This window comes from Poecile atricapillus, chromosome 19, assembly GCF_030490865.1.
Source record: "Poecile atricapillus isolate bPoeAtr1 chromosome 19, bPoeAtr1.hap1, whole genome shotgun sequence".
NCBI lineage: Eukaryota > Metazoa > Chordata > Aves > Passeriformes > Paridae > Poecile > Poecile atricapillus.
Genome location: NC_081267.1, coordinates 9,406,031 through 9,424,430, shown reverse-complemented (window position 1 = coordinate 9,424,430; position 18,400 = coordinate 9,406,031). Strand labels below are relative to the sequence as shown.

Here is an 18,400-nt window from a genome sequence, read left to right as displayed (position 1 = left end):
ATTGGGGTAAAAGTCTACAAATTCATCAAAGGCATCTAGAGCCTCACATTTTACTAGTGCTTCAAGGTAATCTGGTATTCAGGGAAATACTTAGGGGTTGTGGGTGTATTTGGTGTAGTTTTCTCCATTTTTTGGCACTCAAAGCAATGAGAGTTTGATCTGTCACCTCAAAACCACTCAATGCCTCTGAAAACTGCACAGTCCCACTCAAAACTATTGGATTCCGCAGCCCCTCAGGGTGTGATGCCTCAAGTTTTAGCTTTCATATCTTTCATATTTTACACTGTCTAGGTTTGTATTTTTGAAATTCCTGTTAAGTGTTAGTGAGTTCTCTTCACAGAGTAGGTAGACAATTTCTACCTTCATACTAAGGGCAGCTGTTACAAGTTTCAGGCCCAAAAGCATAAACAAGGGTGGACTGAAGAGAGAAAACAAGAAGGACAGGACTTCATCATCTGAAGCTGTAATTGAACAATGAACCTCAATCTGCAGATGGACCTAAACTTCTAAAAATGTGAGACCTCATGATGAGTTGTCTATTTTTGTGACCATTTCTGGTCCATCTTGGGTGTAGCCCTGGCCAGGTTCTTGCACTGCCCAATGCATATCCTTTCAGACCTTTTAATAAACTTTATTCTTAACTCTGTCCAGCCTCTGTTCTAGGTCAGCCTTCTGAAGGCATCAGGTGGAATGGGGTTGGAAGGGGATTGGGTGAAGTGGGATGCAAATCAGGAGGGGTGAGATGGGCATTGGGTGGGGCAGGATTGTTGGGATGGAGTTTGGGAGGTGTGAAATGGGGGATATAGGACTTGCAAAGGGGGTCTTGATGTCCAGCAGGGATGGGATGGGATGGGGTTTGGATTGGGGAGGTGGGGTGGGGTCTGGAATGAGACAGCCAAAGTTTAAGGATGATGAATGGAGGGGAAACCTGTTAGTGAGTTTTGGATATTCCATGTTCCCAACGAGATTTTAAGGTATCTCACATTTCTCAGGAGGTTTTGGGGCACTCCCCAGCTCTTGGGGTGTTCCTGAGAGCAGCTCCATGGAGCCCCATTGCCAGGGCTGGTTGCCATGGGCTCGAGCTCAGAGCTGCAGCCAGAGTGCGTTGCCTCGGTGCTGGAGAGCAGAGAAATGATGAATGGCCCCAGACATCTCCAGGGTGTGTTTGGTGTCAAGATGAAAAATGAGGGATGGGACCACTATACTTTGAGATGATTTATTGCTCATGTAGCTCGATAAGATATAAGTCTCAAGGCATGAGATTTATAGAGGAGCAACGAATTAGCCATAGCTTGTGAAAGTCAGAGTTTCTTCTCCACACAGCAATATATAACATTTTGGTCCAATAGGCTAATGGAAATCTGCTCAGACTATTCACTGAGTCTTCATAGAGGTATGGCAAACATCATTTATTTCTATCTTTAGCACACTTTCACAGGGTCTGACAGGGTTTGTGGGGCTTAACAAGCTACTATTGGTTAACACATATTGTTTACATTCTTTTGCATGTACACAATGCCATTGTTTTTCTTTATTGTTGCTGTTCCAGGAGAGTTTCAAGGACACTGCCTTTAATATTGACACCTGGATTGAAAGCTGGGTTGTGCAGACAGGCTTTTACTGAAATATCATGCTTTTGCTCTGTTAAAATGTTTTACTACAATTTTTTTTTTTTTTTTTTTTTTTTTTTGCACAACCCAGGTTTTGGACGTGATTTATTTCAGACTTTTTCAGATACAGGATAACATACAGCTTACAATAACTATCTCTGTTAATACTATAACAATAATTCATCTCTCTTCTAAGAGATTTTAACTAAGTAATAGTTTAACTGGTTAACCAACTTCTAATGGGGACATCAGCTTCATTCAGGGTGTGTAACCTGTTGTGCAGCTGTTTTAGTTGGTCATGGATAGAGACTGAATGGTTAGAAAGATTCATACAACACATTCTTTCAAATCTTAAAACAGAGAATAACCAAAGGAAATTGGTAGAGACACAACATTATAATGATAACATAAAACTTCTGTTGACAAACTGTCTGTGTAGTTTTTAGACATAACTGTATCTTGGCAGCTCCACTTCTGATCTTGTTTGGAGTACTAAGGCTGTGTGGTGACTTCTCCATTCACTGGGTCTCATGTTTTCAGAGGCAGGCAGTCTGATCAGATGAATAGGTGACCTTTTTGAACCTGCTTACAAAACACAGGCACTTCTCTCCTTGATGTTAATGAATCATTTTGGCTTAGCTGTGGTACACTTAATTGTAAATTCAGATTAAATGACCTTTCTAAATTTTTGATATAAATATTTCATTATTCAAAATGAATTGTGGTCTACCTTTTTAATGCACATATTACATTAATTAAATGTTTTCAGGGTATCAATTCCATTTGTTTTTAAAAGTGAGATGTACTTTTATCATGCATATTAATATCAACACAAAACTATACAGATAATGAATGAAAAACTTACAGAAGTCAGAAATTAGTCAGATAATAAACATAATTAATAACACATGTGATATAGAATTACTATTAACCACTGAAACACTGCACCAATATCTCATAGTCTGGAAACAAACAACCAAATCAGTGAAGGATTGGATAATCACCTCCGGAAATGATTCTCCAAGTCCACTTCAAAATTGGTCCAGCTGTCATATTAATAGGGTCAAATTGCTGAGTCAAAAGTGACTCAAATTCTGATTTGGTGCAGAAAACATCTGGATCTGTTGGCAAACATTTCATCCAGGTAATGTCAAGGCTTGGCCAGGGCCTAGGCTTTAAACGGGAAAGATGTCCCTTAACTCATTTTCAGAACAAGGTTCTAAACAATAGCAGCTATGAGATGCTTACAGCACAGCAAACTGTTGAAGTGCATTCTTATAAAGCAAATGATCAGAAGTCTTAGGCAACAGACCAATCAAACCATTTAGCAGTTGGTTTAATCTGGAGTTTCTCTCGTGACAGCTGACTTTCAGCAATGATACATTTTCCTGGAATTCTGGAAGCACTGAAAAATAATAAAGCTACACTGGATTAGGCAAAAGCAAGTCTTCTTAAACAAGGAAAGGAGTAAAAAACAAGGAAAAACCTTATATAGGAACAGTTGTTTAGCTTGTTTACCAAGATGCATCTGTAGCTAAAAACGAAAGATCTCAAATTACACGTGTCTAAAAGGTAATTATACAAAGATATGTCAAAATATATGAGAAGCTGGCTATAAATGCAACAATAACACTCTATAGATAATGTTCATCATAAAAATACATAAATTCACATTATACAATGAATATGTCAGCAGTAAGTGTCTGACAAAATCAAAATAATATTTTTAGAACATTTACGTCTTAATGACAAAAAATGAAATAAGGTAAACTTCTAAATCTCCTAGTAAATAACAGTCACTATTCTTTTGTGTTACCCCTAGAAAACAAAAACTGCAGAGATCGCGACAAACAATAGAACTCGCGATGAAATCAAGGGTGTCACAGACTGCATTCAGCTCTATCTACAAGCAGGTGTGCATAGGTGTTTCATCACAGTTATCTCAATCGTAGTCATCTTCATCTCTCTAAGAAAATAACTGCTTTGCAGTTTAGACAAGTGTCTTTTAACAAAACGTGAGACAATTTAAATTAGACAATATTCAAGCCTAGTAGAAATTAATTATGACAGAAGTAAAAAACAAGAATACCAAAATTATAAAACCTAACTTAAAAACATTCAGACCTAAACAGAGAGAAACTTAACTTTGCTTAATTTTATCAACACTTAATTTGTATCAAATGAAAATATAACTCAGTCTTACTCTGTTATTATAAAAAAACAACTAAAAGTTTGGTATATACTTTTGAACATAATATAACAGCAACATGGATTCACTATAGAGATGATAAGGATGCAACAAATACATCACAATTCCATGTCATCTGGCCTTGAGAATAACTCACAATAACGGCAGATGTTACTGAAAATACTTATTCGTAGCAGGAATTTACTTGGTATATGCTGAAGTTGGTTAGGATTTTAAAGTGCAGTTTTACTAGAGAAAAACCACAACAACACAGGATTTGGCAAGTTGCCATCAGCTTTCATAGCACTTTTCAGAAACATCAAGTCTAACTTTTAATCAAAACCTAAAGTCCAAATTGGTATATATGCTGCTACACGTTTGTTACAGCAAAAAGACTCAGATTGAAATTACCTTATTAAACTTTTAGAAAAAACAAGCAAATGGGTAATATATGGTTAACTTAACTTTGTCTTGTGCAGTGAAGTTCTCTTAGCTAATTATTTTTTAAACCAGGAATATCTTCTGTAGATAACATTAATTGGAAGGTTGTTTTATTAGTAGCTGTAAATCATTCAATATTTTAACATTAGGTTTTAAAGCTAATTATTGCAAGGTAACTTTTTACTTCTGTTAATATTTACTCTAAATGTTTCTAAAGAGGGGTTTTTTTTTTAATTTTCTAAAGGGTCGCAATAATTTCTTCAGTAAAACTCTAAAACCTCAAGAACTCATAATTACTTAGAAACACAAAATTGAAAGTGTATATAAAGACATTCTAAGAAAACAATTAATTATGACTTTTTAACAAACTGGGTACTATCCTGGTGCTTTTTCTTAGAGAGGGAGTGGGGGGGTGAACTGCCCGTTCTGCTGCTGTTATGTCTAGAAGGTTTGAGTGGAGTCTTCGTCATCCCCCACATACTCTCACAGAGGGGAAAATCAGAGAGAAAAAAAAAACCTCACAAAGTTAACTTTAACAAATGCAGTTCTTTCAGTATTTCTCTCATTGTTTGCAGACAGAGGGAAAAGGACACAATTTTACAAAAACAGGCGATGTTACACGAAAAGCCTCTCAGGTCCAGGTGGTAACAACAGTGACCATTGCACTTTATCAACTTTTAATTACAGTAATGAATTATGAATTAGATATACCATATAGTTAGTGATTTTTTGGCTATTTTGTCCCTCTTTGAAGCTGCTTGAGCCACCTCTTTCTTTTGTTATTTTTCAATAGTATTGCTGATATTTGTTCTGCATGGCCTTGAAGCTTCTTCTGCACTGCCTCTGCCATGGGGGTGCCTTTGCTCTCTGCTCCAGTGCTCCCCCCATGCCCCCTCTGTGTTGGGTGGAAACCGATCTAAATCTGGCTTCTCTTCAAAAGTAGAGTTAATATCTTGTCCCTGTACGTCCACAATCAATTTAAAAACATTGAACATCTCCTTATTTTCTTCTGTCTGACTGTCCCTCCCTCTTTCCAAGGGCAGCATAGACAGGAATGCTCTCTGTCTTGGTTCTAGAAGACAGGTGTCTGCTAGGGAGAGCAGGAGCCTCCCTTGGGATGAAAGAATGTAGACCCCCTCCCTCCGAATTATTATAATTTTGAAATCAAGGGGCTTTCAGGCAGAGATCTGGGGATAGGAATAACAGTTCTTTACTAGTATAACCAGGCAAACAAACAAACAATAACTACAGCAATAACAAGAACACAGAACCAGGGACCCCGGGACAGCTTTCTCAGCTGAGATGGGATGGAGGAGAGGTTTTGTTTTCACAAACCCCCTCAGGCAGTCAGTCCCGGTGCTCCTGCAGGGCTCTGAGGAACACTCAGCTGGAACAGCAGGGATGAGCTGAGATCCTGGGCTGGTGGATGAGGTGGATCAGCAGCTCCACGGCGGTGCCTGGCACTGCCACACGTCCCGGCAGGACAGGGGGTGCGAGGCCACCAACAAAGAGGGGAGAAGGAGAAGAAGCAGCAGCTCCATCTGGGTGATGGCGAAATTCCCTTCTCTCCACCGCAGCAGCTCCACGACCCAGCACACAAACGTCCTTCCCCGAAGCCGAGGAAAAGCCAGCTAAAAACTGTCCCCACCCTCCTTTTCTGCCCCCCCCCCCCCACCCTGGGCCCGGCCACTCTTTGTCCTTTGTGAGCACCCCTAAGTACCGGTAGTTAGGTTGTCCCAGCACATAATGGGTAAAAATTCCCCGGGCAGGCCAGAAGGACAAAACAAAAAGACACCTAACCCTCAACACTCTCCCAGCAGTGGGAGGTGAAGACAGCTGCTGCTGTGACGCAGGTAGAATTACGGGACTCACAGCCTGAGCAGATCTCGTTTTCACGTCTTTTAAGGTATTAATTCGAATCTGCCAAGTTGGACCGAGAGACAGAGTGTCCTTGCTTTTCTCTGTAATCGTTTTCTCCCACAGCTGGTCTCCTGTTTCTCTCCATTCTTCCACTGCAAAAAGCAGCAGCAGGACCTGGAGATGCCTGTGCCCATGGCCTCTAGCCCATAAAACAAGCTTATCAAAGTCCTTATCCTTGACTGCCCCTCCTTGTTTAACGATAATGTTTAGGAGCAGTATCCGTGCTGCTGCAAATTCGTCCATGCTAGCAGCCCTGTGGATGGGGGGAGGTTCGTGACTCCTCCTCCCCAGGTGCTGAAGCCTAATTATCTCTTGTCTTCACCCCAGGCCCCTCCATCCTGGTTTTCCCCAGCTTAGGCTCGCTTCCACGTCTCACCACATGCGAACCCACCAACCCGGTTCTGATCCACTTCCATGTCTCCCCACTGTGCAAATCTGCTCTGGCCCTGGTCTGCTTCCACGTCTTCCCGCTGCACCGACCTGCTGAGCTCCCTCTGCCCGCAAAGGGTCCCTGTTCGAGAGCCAGGTATTGGAAAACCACTCAGACTATTCACTGAGTCTTCACAGAAGTATAGCGAATGCCATTTATTTCTATCTTTAGCACACTTCTATAGGGTCTGACAGGGTCCATGGGGCTTAGCAAGATACTACTGGTTAATACACATTGTTTACATTCTTTTGCATGTACACAATGCCATTGTTTCTCTTTATTCTCGCTGTTCCAGGAGAATTTCAAGGACACTGCCTTTAATATTGTCACCTGGATTGAAAGCTGGGTTGTGCAGACAGGCTTTTACTCAAATATCATGCTTTTACTCTATTAAAATATTTCCCTACAGCAAATAAAGGATATGTTATGATACACAGAGTCCCAAGACCTTTCTTTTGTTGCCCAGGGTATGCAGGGCATAGGGGAAGAGAGGGAAAAGGGTGCTTGTGCTCCAGGTGCACTGCTGCCAGGGCATGCAGTGGTGCAGGGAAAATGGCCAGAAACCCTTGGCCTTTGGTGGTTCTGCTGAAGGCACAAGCCCTGTCCCAGCCAGGAAGCGCCGCCATCTGTGTCCTCGTGCCCGTGTGGTGCTGGCTGGGTTGCTGAGGGCTCCCAGGTGCCTCTTGATCCGGCTCCTCTGGAGCTCCTGGGGCTGCGGCGCTGCTGCCGGGCCAGGCTGGGGGAGGCCCTGAGGGGACGGGGTGCTGGGAGGCCGTGAGGGGATGAGGGGCTGTGGAGACTCTGATGGGACAAGGCATGGGAAGGCGTGAGGGGGATGTGTGAGGGAGTGGATGGCAAAAGGTTCCAAGGGGACAGGAGGCCCCTGAGGGGCCGGGCTGGTGGGAAGACCTGAGGAATTGGGTGTCAGAGGCCATAAGCAGCCCCCGGGCAGCCGCCTTTTTCCTGATACCCAGCTGATCTGGCGCTTCCCCAAAATGTCCCCCAGGCCTGCAGCAGAAGCCCTCGAGGCTGGGACACCACCCCTCCAGGAGGGTGGGACAGCCCAAGGTGCCCAGGCTGGGCTGGCTGGGGACATGGAGGGCAGGGTGATGCTGCCAGGCCACGGCCACTGGGTGCCTGTGATAAGGGGCAGTGGGCAGAGGCAGGGCTGGCCACCAGCCCGGACCCTCACGGCTGCCCAGGCCACGCTGCTGAGACCGAGGCCCCCCTGACACAGAGCTCAGGGCCCGCAGAGCTGCTGCCACCATGGGGAGGGTGGCGATGTCTCCCCGAGCAGCGCTGCTGAGTCGCTGCTGCCAAAGCGGCTCTGGAGCCCACAGAAACAGCAGCAGAGTGTGCACAGGAACAGCAGCAGAGTGTGCACAGAAACAGCAGCAGAGTGGGCACAGGAACAGCAGCAGAGTGTGCACAGGAACAGCAGCAGAGTGTGCACAGAAACAGCAGCAGAGTGGGCACAGGAACAGCAGCAGAGTGTGCACAGGAACAGCAGCAGAGAGTGCACAGGAACAGCAGCAGAGTGTGCACAGAAACAGCAGCAGAGTGTGCACAGGAACAGCAGCAGAGTGGGCACAGGAACAGCAGCAGAGTGGGCACAGGAACAGCAGCAGAGTGTGCACAGGAACAGCAGCAGAGTGGGCACAGGAACAGCAGCAGAGTGGGCACAGGAACAGCAGCAGAGTGGGCACAGGAACAGCAGCAGAGTGGGCACAGGAACAGCAGCAGAGTGTGCACAGGAACAGCAGCACCCTGAACGTCGGCACCTGCACAGTGAGGTGTCCGCAGCAGCCGGGTGCCAAACAGGGGGAGGCTGTGGGCACAGCTGTCTTGGTTTGGTAAAAGGCTTCAGCAGAATTGGCCACAATGGCTTTCTCTTCACCTGCAGCTTCATAGCAACGCTTGGCAGCTTCAGCTGCAGCCTGTGCCCCTGACTGACTTGGATGGCCGTGCTTGAGGGCGGGCTCACCTTCCACACTCAGGTGTCCCAAGACAGCGGCCTTGGCGCCATCGTGACAGAGAGAGAGAGAGAGACTCAGGACATGAGAACACAGGAATAGCCTGTTTGGCTCATTCTTGGGTTTGCTGCTCCTGCCTAAATTAATCATCAGGAATATATGCTGATGTAAAGGTATAGCCAAACACCAAGGACTTTTTCTGTAGTGTCTAGAACTAAAACCTTGTGTGACTCTTCAGAGACTCTAAAATGCAGGGTGAAAATGACAGCTTTGGTATGTAAGAGTCCTAGAAATTTTGACATGCGATTTTTCTAGTCAAGGATTTTAATTCCAATGTGGAAACTACAAAAATATTAAACTTTGTTTTCATCGGCAACCCCTTTGAAATGGCATCAGGACACCTACAGGGGACAGGGAATGACACTGGGGACAGTACTTGGTAGTTCATGGCTTCAGATATGGGAGATAAATATTTTGCCCAGGTTCAACCCGAAGTTCAGGTTTTCCCAGGGTTTTGATTGACTGGTCATTGCAGGTAAATTTAATAAATGCAAAAGGATGTAAAAGCACAATTTCTGGAGAATGTGCACCTGGGAGAAAATTGGGAGAAAACCTTGAACACAGCCAGCAGGCTCTGGAAAAATTTAAAAAAGTTAAAATTAAAAATAGATGTAGCTCTGTGATTGTCCAGGCAGGACTTTTTGTGTCTGGGGAAAATGTCTGCCTTGTATCAGCTGCACACAGACAGACACGCAGTAACTGGAGCCTTGAACATCAGAGAGTGGGCTAATGTTTCTCCCAGTAAAACAGACCGAAGTTCACACTGAAACACGACAGTGCCTCTGTACAATCTAACCATCCTAGGAAACTCAGCAGCTGATGGTGTTTTTGTGCTACTGCAAACCCCTTCCATGGAAAACATCATTCCAGGAAGGAGCAACATCATCTGACAGATAGCAAGAGTGGCCAGCAATAGCTCCAAGAGCTCCAGCCAAGACCCCTGCAGGAAGGAGCCCAGCCCCCAATGCACGTGGGCTTTGGCTGCTCTCTGGCACAGAAGCCCCCCAGGGGCACAGGTCTCTGGGGCAGGAGATGGGCACCAGCACTGCCAGGGCTCGAGGGGTGGCAGGTCTGTGTCGGTGGGGACTCTGCCACACCTGCTGATTTCAGTGCTGCCAGGACCCTGTGCAGATTCTGTGCAAGGCCCCGTTCCCTTCCTGCTGTGGCTGCGTTGGCAGCCCTGGGGGCTCCTTCTGCTGCCCTGAGCCTGCAGAGCAGGGCAGCATTTGCTGATGGTTTGAGCTGTTCCTAAAGATCCTGTCAGGCTTAGATACTTTGGGCAAAGGATTCCTTTCAACCTGGGCCACTTAGGGGGGGATGGGAGTGGAACCAGGGCAGGTGGCAGTGTGTGCAAGGGCCCTTTGTGACATATGGTCACCATGGGATGGAAATGGACAGGGTGTCAGGGGGCCCTTTGTGACACGTGGTGACATAGGAGCTGGCGGTGACAGGGCCACACCACAGTGCTCGGTGCACGCGACGGGACAGGACGCGCCAGAGCGGTGCTGTGAGGAGCCCCCGCACAGCGCTCTCGTTTGTGTCTGACCCGGAGCTTTTTCAAGGCTTTACTTGTACAGGTGACCTCGTGGCAAGACTGCGGGCCTTGGTGGCCTGTGGCTTTCCCGAGGCTTTTCTTTTGTAGGTGCCTGCGGGGCAAGACTGCGGGACTTGGTGACCCGTGGCTTTCCCAAGGCATCTCCTATCCCTGTGGCCTGTGCCATCCAGGCCAGTTTGTGGTATTTGGTCATCTGTATCATTTAAGAGGAGTCTCCTGTCATTTTGGCAGGAGCCCTCGAGACCAGACTGCAGGACTTGCTGTCCTGCAGCCTTTCTGAGCCTTCTCTGTTGCAGGTGCCTTCCAGGCATAACTGCACGAGTTGGTGACTCAGAGATTTCCCAAGGCATCTCTCTAGAAGGTGCCCTCAAGGCCAGATTGTGTCATGGCGGGCAGATTCCTCAGGCTGTTCAATGTGTTCAGGGGGAACAGAAACACAGACCCTGGAGCTGCACAACTTCCTGAAGAGCCGGAGCAGTTCCAGCCACTGCAGGATGGTGAGTGGCAGGGCTGGGCTGCAGGGCTGGTGCCTGCAGCCAGCTAGGCCCCATCCCATCCCATCCCATCCCATCCCATCCCATCCCATCCCATCCCATCCCATCCCATCCCATCCCATCCCATCCCATCCCATCCCATCCCATCCCATCCCATCCCATCCCATCCCATCCCATCCCATCCCATCCCATCCCATCCCATCCCATCCCATCCGCTGTGGACATGCCCATGGACAGGACGGAAGAGGGGCTGGGGCTGACCCCGGCACTGGCCGTGCTCCATCCCCTGAGCCACCCCAGGGCTGTCCCTGCCTGGGGAGTGCAGGGCTGGGCTGTGTTCTCCGGCCTCTCCCGCAGCCCCTCAGCTCTGGCTGCTCTTTGACAGATGCAGCCATGGCCCAGACACAAGAGCAGGACCCTGCCCGTGGCCGCTTCCGCAGAACGCTGAAGGTACCTGCAGCCATCCCCACCTGGGCTGGGCCTGCTGTCACTGCTCAGCCCAGCACCGCACTTGGAGCACTCCATGGAACATGCCTCTCTTCCCTGTCCTTTGTTCTCCTTGCACAGAGGTTCCGGAAGTTTCTGCGTATTCGGCGTAGAAAGAACGCCACCACAGCAACAACTGAGGGCGCAGCTGAACCTGACTGCGGGCTGACTGAGCTCCAGGCAGAGCCTGATGTCAGCCCAGATTCAGCTGAGTGCTCAGAAGACTCTGACGCTGCAGGGAATGATGAGAGGGCAAACTCTGACATGGCAGTGACTGAAGATGTGGCCATTCCAAATGATGACACTGGAGAGACTCTGGGCATTGCAGATGCTGACATCACACCCTCTCCTGCTCTGAGTCAGGAACTCATAATGGACAGTTTCAAGGACAACTGTGTTTCTTCTGAGCAGCAGGTACCCAGCCAGGGGCCAGAACTGGAGACCTTCCAGGATTCTGTGCCCCCTCCAGCCACATCCACATGGCCCCCTCAGCCTTTGAGGCCAGCACAGTGTGGTGGGAAGGGAAGCACTTCTTGGGGGAAGCTGGGGAAGTTGCTGCCTTGGACAGCACTCCAAGTCTTCCCCATGCCTCCTCCAGGTGCCAGCTATTGTAAGGAACATTTACCAGAGTCTGCTGTCCCATGTCACTGTGGATGCCAGGCAGCAAATTGACATTATAAGGCTGGCTGAAGAACACCCTGCTGATGTGGTGCTGACCCTCCTGCGCTGTGCCCCATCGTGTGACAGGTATGGGGCCCACGTGCCTTGAGAGCTCAGGGCTCACCAGCCTTTAGGGCCCATCGCCCTGCACAGCCTGTCCAATGGGCTCTGCCCAACAGGCAGAGAGGTCCAGGAGCCTCGGGCCCCTCTGTTTCCTGAGGCTGCTGCCAATGCTCCCTCCCTGCCCCTCAGGGCACTGGGGCTCTGTCACCTGGGTCCCCACAGCTACACAGGGCATGGGTCTGTGACTGAGACACCCCTGACACAGAGCTCTGATCCCACAGAGCTGCTGAAATGATGTGGAGAACTATAGCCTCGTCGGGACCAACAGTGGAGAAAGTGCTGCCAACACTGCTCTGTGTGATGGAGGATTGGCCTCTGCACAGCATCTGCACCTCTGATGGAGACAACAAGGATGTTTTTGCTCTGGCTGTGAGTTCCTGGAGCTGGCCTTTGATCACCCAGACGTTGTTTCTCCAGCAGCTCTCCATCCTCTCCCTGCTTCAGTTCCTGAGCTGAAACCTGGGCTAGGGGCAGGCTCAGGGGGCACCAGGCCTGCTGCTCCCCCTGTGTCTCCCCTCGGGCCCTGCCCCATGGACACCTCGGCACTGAGCGCTGTCTTTGGGTGCTTCTTTTGCAGGCAACTCTGGTGCTCTGGCTGATTATCCAAGCGCCTGAGTGCCACGAGGCAATCATCCCAATCATCCTTTATTCCGCCCGCCTGTTTGTGGCTCTGCTGTTCCATGTTGTCATCACCACCCAGCTGATGCCACCAGTGGAAGTTGACAGCTTCTGGAGAGCATGCCGGGAGGAATACTGCCTTCCCAGAAAACCCAACAGGTCCCAGTCCTCCTGTCCTTCCAATGCCTTTGTGACCAGCACCAGTGCACCCAGTGTGACCTGGGCTTTGCTCTGCACACAGGTTTGCAGTGCAGGCCATGAAGGCTCTGCTCTTCCGACTGCGGTGTGACAGTGTGCTCATGGAAATGCGATGCAAGTGTGGCTGGGACACGCTGCTCTGTGCTGACACCCAGCACTATGCTGTGGGTCAGCTGGCCAGGTGAGCCTCACTTCTCCCAACTGCCTCTGAAATTGTGCCCTGTGCTTGGGGTGCCTCACACAGTCCCTGTGGTCCTGGGACAGAGGGCCTTGTCACTGAGGGATGGCCAAGAAGACTGGAAAATGCTGGCTGAGGGTGCCCAGAAGGTGCCTCCCCCCAAAGCACCCCCATCCCCTCCAGTGTGGTGAGGAAAGACCGGATCTCTGTGAATCAGTCACGGTCTCTTGCCCCTCCAACTCAGGGTCTCAGTGCCTTTTCCCTCTGACAGGGAGATGCATGGTGCCCCCCTCTCTTTGTGTTCTGGGATTGCACTCCGCCTGCTCCGGCTGCTCAGCAGAGAGGAGCCACCCTGGGATCTGCCCTTCCTGGCATTCTTTGTGGAGGTGAGCCTGATGGCCAGCACTACCTCGCTGAGCTGCCTGCCAGCCCTGTCCCCTTGCACAGCCACAGCTGCCTGGGACGGCACCCGCGCCCTGTGCTGCTGCCTGGGCCCAGCCCTGCGCAGTTCCAGGCTCCTGCTGGCCGGCTCCGTGTCCCTTGGCTGTCACTGCCCTGTGCCTTTCAGGTCCTGGATTGCCTGAACTTGCATGAATGTGGTGACAGTGTCCTTGAGATCGCGTCAAGGCACCTGCAAAGCAAGTGCAGGCAGAAGCGTCGCCTGGCACTCAGAGGCCTCGTGGTGCTCAGCAAGTATCCCTTGATGGTGAGAACGGGGCAGCAGCTGAAGCTGTGCTGGGGAAAGCAGCTCCTTGGTCTGGCTGGGCTTCAGGAGCTGAGGCAGCTGCTCCCAGCTCTCCTGCCTCACCTGCCTGAGTGCTTTGGGACAGGCCTTTGGCCTCTGGGCCTGGCAGCAGCAGGGTGGGGTTGCAGTGCCAAGGCGGTCTTGGCACTGCAGCCGTTCATGGTTTCCCAGCACAGCCTTGTGTTCCACACAGGCCAGACCTATATGCAGCCAGTTTCGAAGCCTTCTTGAGCTGCTGGGCGATGCAGATGAAGATGTGGTCGGCATGTCCCTCTCTGTGCTCAAAAATGTGCTCCAGAACAAATACATCCTGATATCCAGGAGCACTGCCCCAAAGCTGGCTCAGGCATTCCTGCTGCTCTTTAACCATGTAAGTGTCTGTGCCCCCAGCCACGGGCATTGGCTGCTGCCCAGAAACTGTGGATTTTTCAGCCATTGTTCAAGTGAGCCTGGAGTAGTTGCAGCTGAGTCTTTTTCCTATCCTACAGGACAACAGCCAAGTGCAGCTCCTCTCCCTTTACCTTTTCTGTAAGGTGATGGATTTGGTAGTAGCAAAGGGAAAAAAGCCCCTTGAGTCAGTTTTGTTCCAGAGCCTATGTCCACTATTATTCCACTACCATGATGAAAACCGGCACGTGGCAGAGGTGAGGAGCTGTGGGCTGCTGGTGTCCCCCTGCTAGAGGGCTTAGCTGCCTCTTGCCCTGGTCACCACCCAGGCTGCAGCCTCCTCCTGGCCTTCTCAAAGGGACACGTAACACGTGTCCTGGACTGTGCTACTATCTCTACTGCTCTCCAGGTCTCTCGGGCAACGCTGCTTCGTGTGGCCAAGTTCCTTAAGAGAAGGAATCTCAAGCAGCTGGTGGAAAAAGACAAGATGGTGAAGTTTGCCGAGTGTTTGGTAAGTACAGCCTGGAGAAGCCTCAACTTTGAGAAGCCCCCCGGCCCCAGCACTCAGTGTGTGAGGCTGGCAGCTGTGGCCCCTGCCCGGTGCTGCACCCAGGGGCACCAGCCTGCGCCCCACACGCCGCTCCCTTCCCTGGGCCCTATGGCTTCTTCTCCAGGCTCCTCTGGCCCCGAGTGGGGATGCGGGGAGGGGTGACACCGCGGCTCCTCGGGCAGCAGCCGGCCCTCTGCCCCCTCCAGAGCCCGGCGCCAGCGGCTGCTGGCCGGGCCTCACGGCTGGGCGGGCACGGGAGGCCGGGGCTGGCCGCAGGCAGTGCCCGGCCGAGGGGCAGAGCCCGCACCAACCCTTCCCTCCTGCCGCTCTCTCCAGCTGGCACAGGACAGGAAGCGAGCGGCCGAGCAGCTGCGCCGGGCCCTGCCGTACCTGCAGAGCCCACAGGACACCCTGCAAGAGGCGGCCATCAGGTTCATCGGTGAGCCACGAACCCGGGCTCCCTCCCCGCCCCGCCGCAGCTCGGCCCCGGCCCCGGCTGCTGCCCCGGCAGCGGCACCCGGGCCCGGCGCCCTGGAGCCCCGGCTGCCCTCGGGGCTGCTGCCGGCCTCTGGCAGCCGTGCCCTTGGGCTGAGTCAGGATGCGGCAAGGGCCCGGGCTGAGCCCTGCCGGGGCGGGAGGCCGTGTGGCCACAGGGCTGGCAGCGCCGCTGGCAGGGAGCTGTGCCGCCGGGGCCCTGACAGGCTCTGTGTTCCCAGGGATGGCCGGGCAGCACCTGAGGGGGCAGAAGGAAGAGCTGCAGGCCCTCACTGAGGGTGAGTGAGGGCTGGCAGTGGGGGGTTGGCACTGGGGGAGCTGCAGTCCCTGCCCTGGCTGCGGAGGGCTTTGCTCCCTGTGTGGACAAGGGGTGGTGTGGGCAGAGCACAGAGAGATTTCAGGGAAGTGGGGCGGGGGGTTTGGGAGGTGTGGATTCGTGACCAGGACCTTGCAGCTGATCCTATTTCCCCCTCCCCTTTTGTGGCCATGGCTAGAGCAGGCTGGGATGGCCCTGGTAGGACTTTCTCCTAGGATTCCCACAGATCCGCGTTCTGATTGTGGCTCTGTTCCCCTCTCTTCCAGCACTTCAAGCCCTAAGGAGAGATGACAGCCCTTCCCATTCAAACACAGCACTTCAAGAGATACTTAGTAAAAGAGCTGCAGAAGTACGCTCATCTGCTGGCTCAGAAGAACCAGTGTTCATTTAAGACCTTCTGATGCCATGGAAGATGAGACTACATTTAGACCAGAAGACACCAGCTAGAGCTCCAGGCACCACTGGCACAGCTGAGCCTGTGGGAAGCTCGCATGGCTTCAGCCCTCTCCCTCCCTTTTGACAGCTCCCTCCCTGCAGCCCTCAGACACTGCCCATCCCTTCTTTTTCCCTCCACTCTCCCTCCCTTTTGATAGCTCCCTCCTTACAGCCCTCAGACACTCCCCATCCCCTTTTTTGCCCCTCTGCTCATCCCTTTGCTTCGCATTCCATCAATAAACAGTTTTCCTTTTTCACTTGACCTGCATCTGTGTGGAGCTGAAGGGTCACAAATCCAGAGCTCTGTGACACACAGGCCCCTCCTGCCGTTCTCTCCTGTGCCGTGTTTTGTGCAGAGACGCAGAGGAACGAGCGCAGATCAGGCTGGAAAGGTCCCTGTGCTGAAGGCCTGGTTCCACAGCATTGTGGAGTTCAAGGTGTTACTGAAGGCCAGTAGTGGGACAAGGAGCCTGTGTGTGTCAGGGAGCAAAGTTGTGTCTAAGGCCCTGCCGTATTTGGTCCTCTGTTGTGCACGATGAAAGGTTAATGAATAAAGCCAGGTTCAAAAATCCTCCTGGAAAGGCAAAATCCCAATTTTAGCAGCTTTTTCCACTTCCACATTGCAGGTATTGATGGATCTACTGGAGAGGGAATGTTCATCCCAAATTTCTGCCCGTTTTTCTGGGAACACTACAATGACAGTACAATGCCACGTGTACTGATTCAGTCTTCTGAGGTTTTTTGGGTTATTCTTTTTTGGGATTTAGGTGTCCGGAAGGTGGGGAGAGAGGCAGGACACAATCCAGATCCGAAAAAAATCCCATATAGCACTGGAAATGAAGAAAACATAGTGGAAACAAGCAGAAAGGAAGTGGGGGGAAAAAAGGATTTTTAAGAAGGAAAAATAGGGAAAAGTAAGGACAAAATTCCAGACAAATTCACTGGTAAAGAATAATTTGGAGGTGGAATAGGAGAAATTCCAGCCCAGCAGGCTACCAGGGCCTGGGAGGGCCCAGATTTTTTATTTTATTTGGGAAAATTTGGGTGACTCCCTTCTGAGGGGAACAGAGGGCCCCTTATGCTGACTGGACCCATCCCACAGCGAGGTCTGCTGCCTCCCTGGGACTCGGCTACGGGGTATCACTGAGAGACTTCCTGGGCTGATCCAGCCCTCTGGTTATTATCCACTGCTGCTACTCCAGGCTGGCAGAGATGAGATTGAAAAGAGGAGTGCCAGGGCAATTCAAAGGGACTTCAGGGCACTGGCTCAGTGGTTGATAGGGCAGGAGCACAGGTAGACTTTTCCTCAGTCCCTTTGGTGGCAGAAAAAAAGTGAAAGGAATAGGGGAGCCCACATTATCAACAAGTGGCTCAAGGGTTGGTGTCATCGGCAGAATTCTGGGTTCTCTGATCATGGGGCAACTTTTCTGGCACCCGGCCTGCTGGAACTGGATGGGCTGCATCTCTCTTAAGGGTAGAAGAATTTTGTGTTATGAAGTGGCAGAACTCATTGAGAGGGCTTTAAACTAGGTTTGAAGGGGTCAGGAGATGCAGCTGGGCTGTTTGGAAGCAGGCCCAAGGGTGGTGAGCCTGAGGTAGGGGTGAAATCAGTAGCCAAGCTGAGGTGCATTTACACTGTAATAAATGAAATTCAGCCAAATTTATCAATAACAATTTTATTGAAAAATTTGCAAAATCAAATTATGAAAACAACTACAATCATGGTCAGCTTCAAGCTCAGGATCGGCACTGGGTGAACTCTGAACCAGCCTCTATCACACTGATTCCCCCAAGTTCACCGCCTGTCTTTTGGAGAGATGAGTTTTTATACAGTTTTTACAGCTTGAGGCTGTGCAGTCTCAGTTTTTTCTTTCTTCTGAAGTTTGTTGCATATTCATATTTTCTGTTGGTTTTTTAACTAAGTTTCCAAGAAGGGAGGAAAAGTCTGAGTAGATTTTATGAGAACTGAGTACTGAGATGCATGGTCCGGAGAATTTTTCTGTTGGATTGTTAACGAAGGTTCCGAGAGAGGGGGAGAGTTACGGGAACTGGGTATTGAGATGCATTGTTGTCCTGGGGTGATTTTACCTTTAAGATAGCTTCAGGAGCTGGGAGGAAGTTGAAGCTGCGAGAGGTTGATAAGAGTTTTTCCTCTGACCAATTATTGGTCATTTCTGAGAATTGGTGCTGGTTTTAACCACTGAGAAGTGAGATCAACTTGTGGTGAGATCACCACCTTAAAATGTAAAGCCAGGGTCCTTTTGTTCTCTTTGGTTTCTGGCTTCTGACGAGGTAACAGAGCTCTGTCTCGGCTTCGCCACCCCCTCCAGGCTGGACAAGGCCACAGAGGGTGGGGGGGGAGAAACGGAGCCGGCCGGCCTGGCTTGGTTTGCAGTTTCTGCCACTGAACTGAGACCTGACACCATGAACATCTGCAGCTTTTCCAAGACTTTAATTCTTTTACTACTTGGATGAAATTTACAGATTACTCTTTTTCCCAGAGAGAGAGAAGGATGAGAGAGAGAGATAACATGAAGA

The 18,400-nt window shown here is 50.3% G+C and overlaps 1 pseudogene; it reads left to right on the top strand.

The window, feature by feature from the left end:
• LOC131586345 (uncharacterized) overlaps positions 1–18,400 on the top strand; it is a 982,094-nt pseudogene that overhangs the window by 437,396 nt on the left and 526,298 nt on the right.